The sequence below is a fragment of the Neomonachus schauinslandi genome, chromosome 13, assembly GCF_002201575.2.
Source record: "Neomonachus schauinslandi chromosome 13, ASM220157v2, whole genome shotgun sequence".
NCBI lineage: Eukaryota > Metazoa > Chordata > Mammalia > Carnivora > Phocidae > Neomonachus > Neomonachus schauinslandi.
In genome coordinates this window covers 19,924,269-19,940,797 of record NC_058415.1, presented here as the reverse complement: position 1 = coordinate 19,940,797, position 16,529 = coordinate 19,924,269, and positions in this window count along the sequence as shown.

The following is a 16,529-nucleotide window of genomic DNA, read 5'->3' as shown; positions in this document are numbered from 1 at the left end:
AGTGAGGCGGGCCATCTTGCCTTGGATCCTAAATGTCTTCTCAATCAAATGTAGAAAATTTTATTTTTGATGGATAAAGACCATTTCTCTTTGTATTAGAATTCAAACAACACAGTTACTAGGATTTATACTCATCTCTGGGAAGAAAAATTGTTTAAGAATTAATCTAAACCTCAAGAACCCAGGAATCAACATTCCTGGGAAAGGGAGTGTGCCATACTTATATGGTGTCATTCCATGTCTCATCAAGAAAACAAACCACTCTAGGTATCTCAGAGGGAATTTAATACAGGAAATGGAAAAATCTGGGAAGAGCCGACAGAGAGAAAAGCAAACAAGGGTAGTCAGAATAATTGCAAGTATTTGCAAGAAGCCATTCCCATCCCCAGGACTGGGGCACCAGAAAGGACAAGGCCTCTCAGAGTCCATGATTTCCACTGCATTGCCAGAGCTCCCGCTGCTGATCCTGTTCGAACCACAGCCGTGATTTCTTTGCAGAAAGTGTGGAGCCTAAAGTTGCCCACAGCAGTCACTGCTGGTGGTGGAACCAGGATCTTCAGGTGCTTTGTTGCACTGCCTGGCAGGATGCCAGGAGTCCAGGCTTTTCTACCACCACTGTTCTCTCTGCAGGACTTCAGAAGCACAGAAAATACCATCTCCTTCCTTTCTCCTGCCTTCACATCTCCACCAGGGCCTCCTATTTGCAGAGGAAGCCATGTGGCGAGGAAATGTCAGTAATGGAGTTTGTCGACTTCCAGCCCCCCAGAAATACACAGAGCATGGAAGAGGGGGAACGAGCCAGGAAGCAATAGACAGATAAACAACACTCCTCATCCTTGTCTTCACTGTCAGAAGTCCCAGGAAGCCACAGTAAATCCAGGCTGCCTGGAGACATTCTGAAACGTGTTTGAAACTACAGAGAAAAGGGAGAATATCAAAATCCAGAGAATGGAAGAGGAAAAGCTCGTGAGACGATCGACAACTTTAGCACCTCGTTTTTTTTTTAAGATTTCATTTTTCTAAGTAATCTCCACACCCAACGTGGGGCTCAGATTGACAACCCCGAGGTCAAGAGTCACATGCTCTACCAACTGAGTCAGTCAGGCACCCCTTCCATGCTCCCTCTGTATCCCAGCTCCCTTCTCAAGCTCCTTTCCTATGCCAATCAAGCTGTTCAAGAAGCCAACCAAGTCTCATTCACTCTAATGTGGAAATAATTGATAATAGTTTCAAGAACAAGCTAGGCTCGTAGGCAAGAGAAACTTAAAACATCAACAAAAACCATTTAAAAAAATAAATAAATAATGCTTAAGATGTTCTATCTGCCAGGATAGAAAATCTTGACCTCCAGTTCATACCATCTAAAGGGGAGAAACCTATGGTTCAGATAACTAAAATGCCATGTGGAAAATATCTAACAGGTAAATAGGAAGGAGTAGTAGTTGCACAATGAAAACTTGAAGTAGTTTCTCCATCTCAGCACTGTTGGCATCTTAGGCCCGCTAATACTTTGTTGTAGGCAGGGGAGGAGGGGGCCTAGCCTGTGTATTAGAGGATGTTTACCAGCATTCCTGGCCAGTAGCACCCAAACTTGTAACAACCAAGAATTTCTCCAGCCATTCATTACCCAATGTTTCCCGAGGAGCAAGATCTAAAGTATCTGACACTTAAGTGGGGAGTGGAGTATCTGAAGGAATTGCCTAGTGAAGGAGGAAGGGAGGGATTCCAGGCAGAAAAGCCAATCACAGGCCAAGGCAAGAATGCAGAGGCAGCGTTGGGCTAAAGCACAGGGCGTGAGGAGGGGCCTGGAGAAAAAGCTGGGAGGCAGAAAGTATGCCCTCTAGCAAGCTGAAAGTGTGACCCTTCGTCTCTAGACGGTGGGAGCCACTGAAGGACTTTGAGTACAGCAGGGATTTATTCAGATTTTGCATTTTGGAAGCCTGTCTTTGGTGGCTGTGTGGTAACAGAAGAAGGGTAGAGGAGGTAAAAGGAAGCAACACAGCTAACTGGTTGCCATCATCCTGACAAGAAGGATGGATATGAAGGCCATCAAGGCAAGATGAGAGATACCTGGGGAACCGCTGGGGAATGTTCGAACAGGCAGCAATTGATATGCCCATGAACTGCCACCACAGAGAGACTACAGACAGCAGGGGCCAAGACCTAAGGACAGGCTTCCGGGGAACATTAACATTTGGGAAAGAGAAATCTAGAAAGAAAACCTTGAAGTGATTCTGCGTAGAAACAGAAGGATACAAGAAATAAGCTGGTCGAAGAGTAGCAGCTAAAGAAACAGGTGCAGAGAAAGCAAGCAAGAGAAAAACAAAAAATGGACTTTCAGATAGCATGATCGGAGTCCCGATAACCTTCACCGAGGGAACATCAGGAAGGTCCACAAGTCTGCCTGCAAGGAGCAGTAAAGAAGATGAAAAACAAGAGTACAACGGGCAACTGTATTCTATACATACTGACAACTCTTTCAAAAGCCAGATTGCTATTATTGCCCTGGTGACATTGAGCACGTTTATAGGTTGAGAGAACGGACCCAGAAAAGGAACGATTAGCAGTGGTCAGTCCCTAAGGAACAGAGCAGACTGAAGCATGGTGGAAGGACCGATCTGAAAGGAGGGGAGGGCATGTCTGACGGAGAGGGGTTTTGAAGTAGCTGTGTGCAGACAACAGAACATTTGTGTTGCCTCTGAGAAACAGAAGGCAACGCCACCCAACAATTACATCAAATGAGATCTTTTGAGAGAAAGAACTAGATTGAGCATTCTGGGAAAGAGTGAGCATTTCTGAGAACTACCAGAGAGAGTTGGAGGGAAATCGCCAACACAGAGAAGGTGGACCAGGCAGCTTTGAGGACCCAACTGAGATCTGAACCCACCTGTTTTCAGAGGGTCCAATTTGTAAGGATGTGCAATTTTTCTGGGCTGCACCCAGCAGCTCAAGTTAGGAGCTTAGGTCGATCCTGCCCACACCACCCAATAGATACGGTAGAAATGATGCTATGAAAGCTGCTAGGTCACACCTTTAAATACCGGCAGCTTCTACTTCCAGTCTTCGCAATATTCACTCTTGGAGCCCTGAGCCACCGTGTAAAGAAGTTCAACCACCCTGCTGGCGGGACCACGTGGAGAGGTCGAGACAACACAGAAGGAGGTGCCCAGCTAAGCCCAGTGTTCAACCACTTGCTGCCATCAAGGTGACAGGCATGTGAGCGAAGCCAGCTTGGACCCTCCAGACTACCTGAGCACTGAGTGACCCAGTCCATGCAACGTGGAGCCGCTGAGTCTTGTCCAAATTCCAGGCCCACAGAATCATGATGGAAAATGACGGGAAGTTGGGGTCTCAGTCAAGCTGGAGACTCCCGAAGTATGGCTGTCCCAAGTTTGGCCGGGGTCTTACCCTGGCAGTGGGCTGCTGGGCCAGGGGGTGATCAAGATCCTGGAGGTGTTATAAATGTGGGGAGAGAACAACTATTCAAAGAGTTGGGGAGGGGAGGGAAGAAAAAATATTACCTCGGTTCAATTTATTGCTTATCATTTCTGGCTGTTACTTAAAAAAAAAAAAAAAAAGTAAGGACCCAAAGAGGAAAATTGTTCACTACCAGTCACCTCAGCTGCCACGTGATGCTTGGTGAAACGTAATTAGAAAACAAATGACAGATTAGTTTAATAATACTCATTAACAACCAATGAGGGCGCCTGGGTGGCTCAGATGGTTAAGCGTCTGCCTTCGGCTCAGGTCATGATCTCAGGGTCCTGAGATCGAGTCCCGCATCGGCTCCCTGCTCCTTGGGAGCCTGCTTCTCCCTCTGCCTTTCTCTCTGGCTCTGTCTCTCATGAATAAAAAAAAAAAAAAAAAAACAACCAATGAAACTGACAGTGTTTCCTACTGAAAGCAGGTCGGCTGTGTGTGGATTTTAAGCAAATTCTGCTCCTCCCCTCCACCCTCCATGCCCCTCCCCTATCGGCCTTTCAGCTCCTGAGTGAGGGGAGGAGGGAGCACTGCAAAGAAGTCACAACACAGGGTGTCGGGGTGAGATCGTTGAGGGGACAAAGAGAACAAGAGACAACATCACAGTGGGAGAGGGAGGTTCCTAGGGGTCCAGGGAGGAGGAGAAAGAAGGAGGTGAGTTTAGCCTTCCCCCCACCCCCACCCCACCAGCTGTCTCAGGACATCCAACCATTGTCAGAAACACAATTGCCATTTGCCTCAGGGAGGAAACGGTTAACAGGAAAAAAAAAAAAATCAGTGCTTCTTTTCAGGCATTGTTGTTTTTTTTTTTTCCTTAAGAAAAAAATTATCCTAAGTAAGAATTTTAACGATATGCAGAAATCATAGCTGTCTTGCTGAATCGCTGTAGGACTGACCCCCCTTGACAGTTCTTAAATTATTCAGCTATCAAGGGCCTGCTAAACATTAAATTAAGCATCCTCTCTCCCCTGTCCTAAACCATTAAGTTATGCAAATGCACAGATAATGGGGCATATGACAGCTGGAGGCATTAATCACGCGGCTCTGTCTCTGGGCTGTTGTTATGTAGAAACTGCATCTGCCAACAGACCGAACAGCCACAATTAGATCTCACTTAATGGAATGAGGAGACGCTACCTAGCCCCTCCATACGCGCGTTAGGTTGTAGACCCCGGAGTGAAAAAGGCACCTGGGAGATCCGGCTGCTCTCATTCCCCCCTCCCCCCGGCTCTCTTTTTAATACCTGCTCCTCCAATTGAAATGAAAAATTACCTGTAATTGTTAACATTGGCAAACAAAACCTGTCAGAAGACAAACCTGCTGTTTACAATGGATGTTTTTGTTGTTTCCCAGTAAGATTCTTTGGGGAATTTCCTTCATTTGTTGTTTTTTTGTTTTGTTTTGTTTTGTTTTTTTAAACTAATTCTGTCTTTGAGAGGAGGCTGGGGCCTGGGAGTGGGAAGAAGCAAACAGACTTCCCAGTCCAGCCTCTAAATTGCCACCTTGAAGACGCAGACTGACTCACCCCGTGAGGCTGTTTGCTGGAACACTCAGCAGCCTACCTTGTGCTCTTTGGTGCCTGCTTTGCTGGAGTCGGCCCCTGCCCAGAGGGAAAAGGGAGACATCATCTCAGCCATGCTCCACCCGTGTCTCCCCCAGGAAGCCGTGAGTGAGATGCACTGGGAGACAGCCCATCCTCTTCCCAAGAACTGTTCATTTCACTTCCTTGTGATTTAAACATTCACTTTACAGCTTATGTATTTTTTTTAAAGCCAAATTGACCACCACATAAATGTTGTTTGTGTGTGTGTGTTATTTGGCGGAGGGGGGGGTGGTGTTTAATTTAGGATACAAAGACAATAGGGACTCTGTAGGAGTATCTGATTTGCTAACAGTTACCATCTGTCTACTGAGTTGGCGTATCTTTTTTTTTTTTTAATTTATTTGACACACAAAGAGAGACAGCGAGAGAGGGAAAACAAGCAGGGGGAGTAGGAGAGGGAGAAGCAGGCCTCCCGCTGAGCAGGGAGCCCGACGTGGGGCTCGATCCCAGGACCCTGAGATCACGACCTGAGCCGAAGGCAGATGCTTAACCAACTGAGCCACCCAGGTGCCCCTGGCGTATCTTTTTAATACCAAAACACTGATTTCCAAATGGGTTGTCAAGAACCCTCTGGTTCCACACAGTCCTTCTGGGTAACTAGGAGCCACAGCTTCGTTGGGGAGATTCATGATCCCCACCGTCCCCATCCGCAAACAGAGCGAGCACCACTTTTAAGTGTTTCGCATCCTGAGCTTTTGTGTTAAGTGGGGGGGATAAAAATTCTTCTGTTTAAAATTAGTTTGGGGCACCTGGGTGGCTCAGTTGGTTAAGCGACTGCCTTCGGCTCAGGTCATGATCCCGGGGTCCTGGGATCGAGTCCCACATCGGGCTCCCTGCTCAGCGGGAGTCTGCTTCTCCCTCTGACCCTCCCCCCTCTCATGTGTGCTCTCTAATAAAATCTTTTAAAAAAATAATAAGTAGTTTGGGAAACCACGGTTCTAAAACCAAGCCAAGGAGACATTCAGACTTGGACCCTGGCAACATTCAATCTCTGATCTGCTGTTTGCTAAAATTAGAATCCTCTCAACTGCTAACAGTCAATGGCACTTGCCTCCTTGCCTCAAAAGTTCTCCAACACTTTTAGAAAGTTTACACATATTTATGAGCAAAAAACCAAAAGTCTAAGCTAGGAGTGATGACCTCTCTCCCTCCCCCATTAAACTCCACTAATCCCCTTTTAGGGCCAATTAGTTCCAAGCTGGGTGAGCGCACCCCACCACGCTCTAGAAGCTCTGCTATACAGAGAAAGAGAGCAATCCGGTTGGAGGAAATCCATAATTAGTACTGAGGAAAAGACACATGCATGTTTTTCTGGTAAGATTCAGTGAAGTCAGCTTGAGCATCAAGAGGATACATCATGCTCCTGCCAAGCTTTCCAGGTCTGCCCTGTTCCATGCTGTCTTTTCCTAAACCTTCCAGCTATTCTTCCTCCTAGGGCCATTCCCAAGTCTGGAAGAATCCAATCACATGGTTTCAGGTCCTTCTGGTCTCGTCAGGAACACTGACCTCCTGGGTTCTGTTTCACCCTTCCCCAGCCCATCTTCCCACAAACACAGAGTGTTAGGAGTGATTTGGACAGTTAGGTAGTTAGGACTGGGGTCCCCAACAAGGAAATAGGGAGTAAGGACCGCTAGAATAAAACAGCACTAACATCCTGTTTTGCAGCTTAGACAGGACCACACTAGCATCCTGCTTTGCAGTCTTTGCAGAAATGACTTCTGCAAAACATCCTAAAATAAAACAATTAACCACAAAGCATTTGTCACTATCACGTGCAAGGAGTAGTTAAGATATAAGCCTATCAGCAAAAAACACCATCAGCATGTTGACATTAACCTAAGAGGTAGACAGATACAGGACCAAGCCCTGAATGGCATGACTCAGCGCACCCTGATTGCTTAAGATAGTTCTGCCAAAGAGCTCATAGAAACCCCTTAACTTAGAAACTCCAGGGGCAACCTTCTCGGGGCCCCTCTCCCTCTCCGGAAGCTTTCTACTCTTGCTCAATAAACTTTGCTTTGCTGCCCACCACTCTTCGTCTGGTTTAGCTCTTTATTCTTCGAAGCGGCGTGACCAAGAACCACCGGCACTAAAGGCAGAGAATGCCTACGAGTGGTACCACCTCAACTGCAAATCTCTGTGACCTTCCTCCACGTAAAAATCCTGTATGCATTTGACCAGTTCTTCCTCATCTTAGCTGCGGTGCCATTACCCTGGGAAGCCCTTCTGAGGCGTCTTCCCAGCCCCATCACACCTACTCCCGTTGAGCATCACTCACACCCACTTCTGCGCTCCTTGCCCTTTGTTACCTGCTTGTAGCTTTCATAGTGAGTAGTCCTGTATTTGCATGTCTGTCCATCCACAAACTTGTGATCCAGCCAATAATAAAATAAGTAGTTTGGGAAACCATTCTTACCTCTGTTGCCTAAGCCAATGCTTCTCAATGTTCCTCAATCATGATTCACAGATCTTATTTAGAAAGCAGACTAGGCGGGGCACCTGGGTGGCTCAGTCGTTAAGCACCTGCCTTCGGCTCAGGTCATGATCCCAGTATCCTGGGATCAAGTCCCGTGTCGGGCTCCCTGCTCAGCGGGAAGCCTGCTTCTCCCTCTCCCACTCCCCCTGCTTTTGTTCCCTCTCTCGTTATGTCTATCAATTAAAAAAAAAAAAATAGAAAGCAGACTAGGTGGGTGCCTGGGTGGCTCAGTCAGTTGAGCGTCTGCCTTCAGCTCAGGCCATGATCTCGGGGTCCTGGGATTGAGCCCCATGCGGGGCTCCCTGCTTAGCGGGGAGCCTGCTTCTCCCTCTCCTGCTCTCTGCTCATGCTCTCTCCAATAAATAAAATCTTAATAAAAATTAAAAATAGGGGCGCCTGGGTGGCTCAGTTGGTTAAGCGACTGCCTTCGGCTCAGGTCATGATCCTGGAGTCCCTGGATCGAGTCCCGCATCGGGCTCCCTGCTCGGCAGGGAGCCTGCTTCTCCCTCTGACCCTCCCCCCTCTCATGTGCTCTCTCTCTCTCATTCTGTCTCAAATAAATAAATAAAATCTTTTAAAAAAATAAAAATTAAAAATAAAAAGACTAATACTGTGATCTCAGGGTTGTGGGATCCAGCCCCATATCAGGCTCACGCACTGAGCATGGAGCCTACTTGGGATTCTCCCTCTCCGTCTGTCTCTGTCTCCCTCTCTTAAAAAAAAAAAAAAAAAAAAAAAGGAACCCACCAAGTGTGGGATGGGACCTGAGATTCTGCATTTCTCATGGGTTCCCAGGGAATGCCACTCTTGCCCATCCGTGAACCACATCCCAAGTAGCCAGGCCCTGAACAATTTTCCAACAGGGCCTCTGTCATAACCTTTGTGCTAAGAGGACAAGGCTGGAATGATTACCCACCTCCCACCACTGGTTGTTAAATGACCTACCACCAAGTCTACCTAACAAGGCTTGTCTTCAGTAAACCCACAATAGGACCTCATATAATTAGGCTACTTGTTACTAGAAACAATTCAGGTATGTGGACAAATGGCTAATTAGCCCCCTATTCATCTCCAGGCTTCTCAGGCTAACCTCCATAGGAAGCAGACTCCTCCCCCGACCCAGCCTCTCAACCCTGCCACTCCCAACAGGATGCTCAGCAGTCTTCTCCCTCCAGGCACTATTAGGTTTTTTTAAATTGAATGATGATGCTCAAACAAAACAACAAAATCTATTCACAGATCTCTCTCCTTGCTTATTGTCCATCTTCCCACTGCAGGGGAATGCCCACGAATACAGGTCTGTCTCCAGGCCCCATCACCTCAGCAGTGCAGAACACCGTGCCTTGCACTGAGTCTTCAGAAAGCAATTGAGCAAACCACCGGGGCACTTGAACCATAGTCTTCTACAAGTTCAATGTGCCCTCCCCTTCTTTGCATGGAGGATTTTTTCTTTTTTTTAAGACTTTATTTGAGAGAGAGAGAGAACAAGCAGGGGGAATGGCAGGCCCCTCACTGAGCCCAGAGTCCCACATGGGGCTCGACCCCAGGACCCAGATATCATGGCCAGAGCCGAAGGCAGACACCCAACCAACTGAGCCACCCAGGTGCCCCTGCATGGAGGTGTTTGGACTACCCTTGTTCTTCCTGTTATCAACACTAAGCCAAAAAGGCAGAGATTCGATTGAAAACATCATGTCTTCACCTTGAAGCAGAGGTAGGGATTTATCCGAAGACCATTTGGTGGCTTTAAACATCAGCTGGTTTTTAAAATGTTGGAGTCTTCTGGAAATGCTGATTTGCATGGGGGGAGGGGGGAAGCATCATTCTTTCCTGATGATCTTTATTTTTGAGGATCCAAGTACCTCCTGCGCTGTTAACTTGTGTTCTAAGACAGAAAGAAGCATTCCATTTTTGTCCCAGGTGCTCGATGTTCTAGGAAAGCTGTTTAACAAAGCCCACACCCATGAAGCCTGGCTTGGGGGAGATGTATAAATTTGGAAGATGGTTTCATTAAGGCAGCTCTAAAATTTAGAGCAATCCTTAACATGGCAGTAGAGGAGATTTGCATTTTCTGGCAGTAAGAACTGGGCCTAGATTAAAATAGTGAAGATTCTACTATTTTCCGTAAGCATTAAGTTACATAAATATCAGAAACTGTTTAGTTGAAAATTAAGAAACAAGGTAAGAGAGACAAATATAGGCTCATCTACCCTCTCTTCTGTATTTCTAGTACTCTATTTTGTTCAGGTGTATTTTTAGAGTAACAGTAAGGAACGCAATTCATATCAGCTTAAGCTAAAACGTAAAATGAGTTGGTTCATATAATGGTCAAATTCACAGGAACAGCGTCAGGAATAGCTGGATCCAGGGTTTTTACAAAGGTCGGATGTTAGATCTGTAACTCACAAATGCTTCAGCACAAACAGTATGAAATCATGTATATGTTGGTTAAGCTTTAATTCTAGAGACAATGTGCAGCCTTAATAGAAACATTACATAAAAAGGGAAACCCACCAGAGGCAACAACTGCATGCACTTCTATTATCTGTATCTCTGTGGCCACCAAGGCTTTAGCAATTAACAAAGTAAGTGTAAGAAAACAGGGCTTAGGGGTGCCTGGGTGGCTCAGTCAGTTAAGCATCTGTCTTCAGCTCAGGTCATGATCCCAGGATCCTGGAATGGCCTGTATTAGGCTCCCTGCTCAGTGGGGAATCGACTTCCCCTCTCCCTCTGCAGCTCCCCCTGCTTGTGCTTGCTTGCATGCTCTGTCAACTAAATAAAATCTTTAAAAAAAAAAAAAGGGGGGGGGCCTAGTTAAGTAGCATGATGAAAGTTAGGAGTGTGTTTTTAAGATTTTTATTTATTCGAGAGAGATGGAGAGAGCACAAGCAGGGGGAGCAGCACAGGGAGAGGAAGAAACAGGCTTCCCACCAAGCAGGGAGCCCAATGCAAGGCTCGATCCCAGGACTGGGGGATCATGACCTGAGCCAAAGGCAGACGCCCAACTGAGCCACACAGGCACGCCAGGAATGTGTTTTGTTTTGTTTAGATTTTATCTGACAGAGAGAGAGACAGCGAGAGAGGGAACACCAAGCAGGGGGAGTGGGAAAGGGAGAAGCAGGCTTCCCGCGGAGCAGGGAGCCCGATGCGGGGCTCGATCCCAGGACCCTGGGATCATGACCTGAGCTGAAGGCAGACGCTCAACAACTGAGCTACCCAGGCGCCCCAGGAATGTGTTTTTAATGGTGAAATTTTAAGTTATGTGCGTTGGCCAAGTATTTTTGAGATGTTCCTATCCCTTATAAGAATAGTATACATCATTTCTGCCAGACCTATAGCTTTTACGCCTAGTGATGGATCCCCAGCGCTTCCCTAACCAATCTTGCATCAAGCCATGGGTTTGGAAGATTTCTCGTTATCGGATGTTTACCTTAAGGTAAAAGGTCACTTCTGGAATAGCAGTCTCTGCCTCCAGTGAATATTCCATGTGAAAACTCTGATGGGGTCACTCTGCAGAGGATGGCCCCCCCCACCCCAGAATTTGGTTCTGTCTGTCAAGACTGAAGGAAAAGACACTGGCCTGAGTTTTTATTATGATTAGGGGGTGGGATTGAGGAGCAGGTTCACACAAGGGAAAAGGCTTGCATGGTTTGAGTTTCCCCTGCACCAAAGGAAGGAACACAGAGGCTTTCTAGTCAACTTGCCCACATGTGGGGCAGAAGGAGAAGAGAAAGACTTAGAAGCTGTCAGCAAACATCAAAAAATGAAGTCAGACTTTTACTGCAGGCCCAAAAGAATAGGAATTTTGAAGTTCATGAATCTAATAAACAAATTGATCTAATTATTTGGCTCCTGTCTACACTTAAATGTTACTTATTACTTGTCTGTATATGTGGTAGAATTTGTGTCAGACCTGCTTTCCTTATAATTAAGAAGCAAGGTTCTTGAGTAGTCAAGCCTACCCACCTTAAACCTTTTGGTCGTTACAATCACTAGACAAAACCACCTAAGGGAGTGTCCATCAATAGATGAAAGGATCAAGATGTATGTATACACGTGCACACCCTGGAATATTAGCCATAAAAAAGAATGAAATCTTGCCATTTGCAACCACATGGGTGAATCTAGAGGGTATTGCATAAGTGAAATAAGTCAGAAATGTGCCATAGTATTTCATTTATATGTGGAATCTAAAAAACTAAACAAAAAAGCAGAAACAGACCCATAAATACTGAGAACAAACTGATGGTTGCCTGAGGGGAGGGGAGATGGGCAAAATGGGTGAAGGGAGGGAGAGATACAGCTCCCAGTTATGGAATGAGTCAGTGCTGGAGAGGACTGGTACAGCATAGAGAATACTGTCCCAGGTACTGTAATAGCATCGTATAGTGACCACACTTGCGGTATGCACAGCATAGTAAGTAGAGTTGTCAAATCACTAGGTTGTACACCTAAAGCTAATGTAACCTTGTGTGTCCACTATCCTTCAATTTTAAAAAAGTAAACCTATCTCAGGTTTTACATGATAGGTAGGTTTATAAGACCTCTGTTTTCTATCCACTCAAACAGATCCTCTCCAAGTTGACAAAAAGGTCAGCACACTTGTCCACAGTGACCCTAATCAGGGGACAGGTGTTCCTATAAATCCAGGAATGGGGTGGATCACAGGTCTCAACTAGAACCACACCTCTGACAGGCCAAGCCTGGTTCCCCATGCCTGGCTTGAGGACCAGGTTCCTCCACTGAAACCACATGGCCCCCAAGTGAGGAGCGGGCATGTAAAGACATCCACCTCACACACTTCCCCAGTCACAGATAAGACAAGTCCTCTCCTACTTTCACCATCCTTTCCCAAACTGCAAATGCAAGACACATCCAACAGTGGAATACTATTCAGCCATCAAAGGAATGAAGTCCTGATACATGCTAGAAGATGCATAAACCTTGAAAACATGTTGCTAGTTGAAAGAAGCCAGGCATAAAAAATTCACATACTTTGTGATTCCATTTATAGGAGATATCTTAGAATCAGCAAATCCAGAGACAGGAAGCATATTGGTAGTTGCCAGGCAGTGGGGGTGGAGGGGGACAGGGGAATGACCGCTAATGGGCATGGCGTTTCTTTTTGGAGTGATGAAAATGTTCTGGATTTAGTGTGATGGTTTTATTTTTGAATATCCTTATACTAACCTTATGAACCACCTAAAATCCCTGAATTGTATAAAAGGTGAATTTTACGATATGTCGTAATTTTACGATAATTACGATAGGGAAAGGGGTAGGGGAAGGGGAAGTGACCTTATAGATAGAATTAATTCTAGGGGCATCTGGGCGGCTCAGTCAGTTAAGCGTCTGCCTTCAGCTCGGGTCATGATCCTGGGGTCCTGGGATCGAGCTCCGCATCGGGCTCCCTGCTCAGCAGGAGCCTGCTTCTCCCTCTGCCTCCAGCTCCGGCTCCCCCTGCTTGTGCGCGTGCACTGTCAAATAAAATCTTTTTTAAAAAATTCTAGTAGAGAGGACTTTGGGCCACATAACATGGCTTTGGTCTCTTCTCCTTTGACATTTAGGATGACCTAAAGAAACTCTGGATGCCACAAATGAATTGGTACTTTAATTATGCAGTGGCAGCTTACCCATGTTCTCCTAAGGCTTTCTTCCTTCAAATCACAATCTCCCTTACTGGTCTTTTGCTGATGACGATTCCTCAGGAAGTTTGGAAATACTGGATGGATTTAACAAGTTAAAAACCTTCCTTCTGAGGTGCCTGGGTAGCTCTGGTTGAGCTTTTATTTTTTTAATTTTTTTATTGTTATGTTAATCCCCATACATTCCATCATTAGTTTTAGATGTAGTGTTCCATGATTCATTGTTTGTGCATAACACCCAGTGCTCCATGCAGAATGTGCCCTCTTCAATACCCATCATCAGGCTAACCCATCCTCCCACCTCCCTCCCCTCTAGAACCCTCACTTTGTTTTTCAGAGTCCATCATCTCTCATGGTTCGTCTACCCCTCCGATCTCCCCCCTTCATTCTTCCCCTACTGCTATCTTTTTTTCTTTTTTTTCCTTAACATATATTGCATTATTTATTTCAGAGGTACAGATCTGAGATTCAACAGTCTTGCACAATTCACAGAGCTTACCAGAGCACATACCCTCCCCAGGGTCTATCACCCAGTCACCCCATCCCTCCTACCCCATCCCCCACTCCAGCAACCCTCAGTTTGTTTCCTGAGATTAAGAATTCCTCGTATCAGTGAGATCATATGATACATATCTTTCTGTTTGACTTACTTCACACAGAATACCCTCCAGTTCCATCCATGTCATTGCAAATGGCAAGATCTCATTCCTTTTGATGGTTGCATAATATTCCATTGTATATATATACCACTTCTTCTTTATCCATTCATCTGTCGATGGACATCTTGGCTCTTTCCACAGTTTGGCTATTGTAGACATTGCTGCTATAAACATCGGGGTGCACGTACCCTTTCGGATCCCTACTTTTGTATCTTTGGGGTAAATACCCAGTAGTGCAACTGCTGGATCATATGGTAGCTCTATTTTCAACTTTTTGAGGAACCTCCATACTGTTTTCCAGAGTGGCTGCACCAGCTTGCATTCCCACCAACAGTGTAGGGGGGTTCCCCTTTCTCCGCATCCCCGCCAACATCTGTCATTTCCTGACTTGTTAATTTTAGCCATTCTGACTGGTGTGAGGTGGTCTCTCATTGAGGTTTTGATTTGGATTTCCCTGATGCTGAGCGATGTTGAGCACTTTTCATGTGTCTGTTGGCCATTTGGATGTCTTCTTTGGAAAAATGTCTGTTCATGTATCCTGCCCATTTCTTGATTGGATGCTTTGTTCTTTGGGTGTTGAGTTTGATAAGTTCTTTATAGATTTTGGATACTAGCCCTTTATCTGATATGTCATTTGCAAATATCTTCTCCCATTCTGTCAGTTGTCTTTTGGTTTTGTTGACTGTTTCCTTTGCTTTGCAAAAGCTTTTTATCTTGATGAAGTCCCAATAGTTCATTTTTGCCCTTGCCTCCCTTGCCTTTGGCAATGTTTCTAGGAAGAAGTTGCTTAGGCTGAGGTCGAAGAGGTTGCTGCCTGTGTTCTCCTTTAGGATTTTGATGGACTCCTGTCTCATATTGAGGTCTTTCAACCATTTGGAGTCTATTTTTGTGTGTGCTGTAAGGAAATGGTCCAGTTTCATTCTTCTGCATGTGGCTATCCAATTTACCCAACACCATTTGTTGAAGAGACGGTCTTTGTTCCATTGGACATTCTTTCCTGCTTTGTCAAAGATGAGTTGACCATAGAGTTGAGGGTCCATTTCTGGGCTCTCTATTCTGTTCCATTGATCTATGTGCCTGTTTTTGTGCCAGTACCATACTGTCTTGCTGATGACAGCTTTGTAATAGAGCTGGAAGTCCGGAATTGTGATGCCGCCAGCTTTGCTTTTCTTTTTCAACATTCCTCTGGCTATGCGGGGTCTTTTCTGGTTCCATACAAATTTTAGGATGATTTGTTCCATTTCTTTGAAAAAAGTGGATGGTATTTTGATGGGGATTGCATTGAATGTGTAGATTGCTCTAGGTAGCATTGACATCTTCACAATATTTGTTCTTCCAATCCATGAGCATGGAACGTTTTTCCATTTCTTTGTGTCTTCCTCAATTTCTTTCATGAGTATTTTATAGTTTTCGGAGTATAGATCCTTTGCCTCTTTGGTTAGATTTATTCCTAGGGATCTTATGGTTTGGGGTGCAATTGTAAATGGGATCGATTCCTTAATTTCTCTTTCTTCTGTCTTGTTGTTGGTGTATAGGAATGCCACTGACTTCTGTGCATTGATTTTATATCCTGCCACTTTACTGAATTCCTGTAGGAGTTCTAGCAGTTTTGGGGTGGAGTCTTTGGGGTTTTCCACATAAAGTATATCATCTGCAAAGAGTGAGAGTTTGACTTCTTTGTCAATTTGGATGCCTTTTATTTCTTTTTGTTGTCTGATTGCTGTGGCTAGGACTTCTAATACTATGTTGAATAGTAGTGGTGATAGTGGACATCCCTGCCGCGTTCCTGACCTTAGGGGGAAAGCTCTGTTTTTCCCCATTGAGAATGATATTCGCTGTAGGTTTTTCATAGATGGCTTTTAGGATACTGAGGTATGCACCCTCTATGCCTATACTCTGAAGAGTTTTGATCAAGAAAGGATGCTGTACTTTGTCAAATGCTTTTTCTGCATCGATTGAGAGGATCATATGATTCTTGTTCTTTCTTTTGTTAATGTATTGTATCACGTTGATTGATTTGCGCATGTTGAACCAACCTTGCAGCCCAGGGATAAATCCCACTTGGTCGTGGTGAATAAGCCTTTTAATGTACTGTTGGATCCTATTGGCTAGTATTTTGGTGAGAATTTTTGCATCCATGCTCATCAGGGATATTGGTCTGTAGTTCTCCTTTTTGATGGGGTCTTTGTCTGGTTTGGGGATCAAGGTAATGGTGGCCTCATAAAATGAGTTCAGAAGTTTTCCTTCCATTTCTATTTTTTGGAACAGTTTAAGAATAGGTATTAATTCTTCTTTAAATGTTTGGTAGAATTCCCCTGGGAAGCCATCTGGCCCTGGGCTTTTGTTTTTTGGGAGATTTTTGATGACTGCTTCAATTTCCTTAGTGGTTATAGGTCTGTTCAGGTTTTCTCTTTCTTCCTGGTTCAGTTTTGGTAGTTGATACATCTCTAGGAATGCATCCTTTTCTTCCAGGTTATCTAATTTGCTGGCATAGTTGCTCATAATATGTTCTTATAATTGTTTATTTCTTTGGTATTGGTTGTGATCTCCCCTCTTTCATTCATGATTTTGTTGATTTGGGTCATTTCTCCTTTCTTTTTGATAAGTCTGGCCAGGGCTTTATCAATCTTGTTAATTCTTTCAAAGAACCAGCTCCTAGTTTCGTT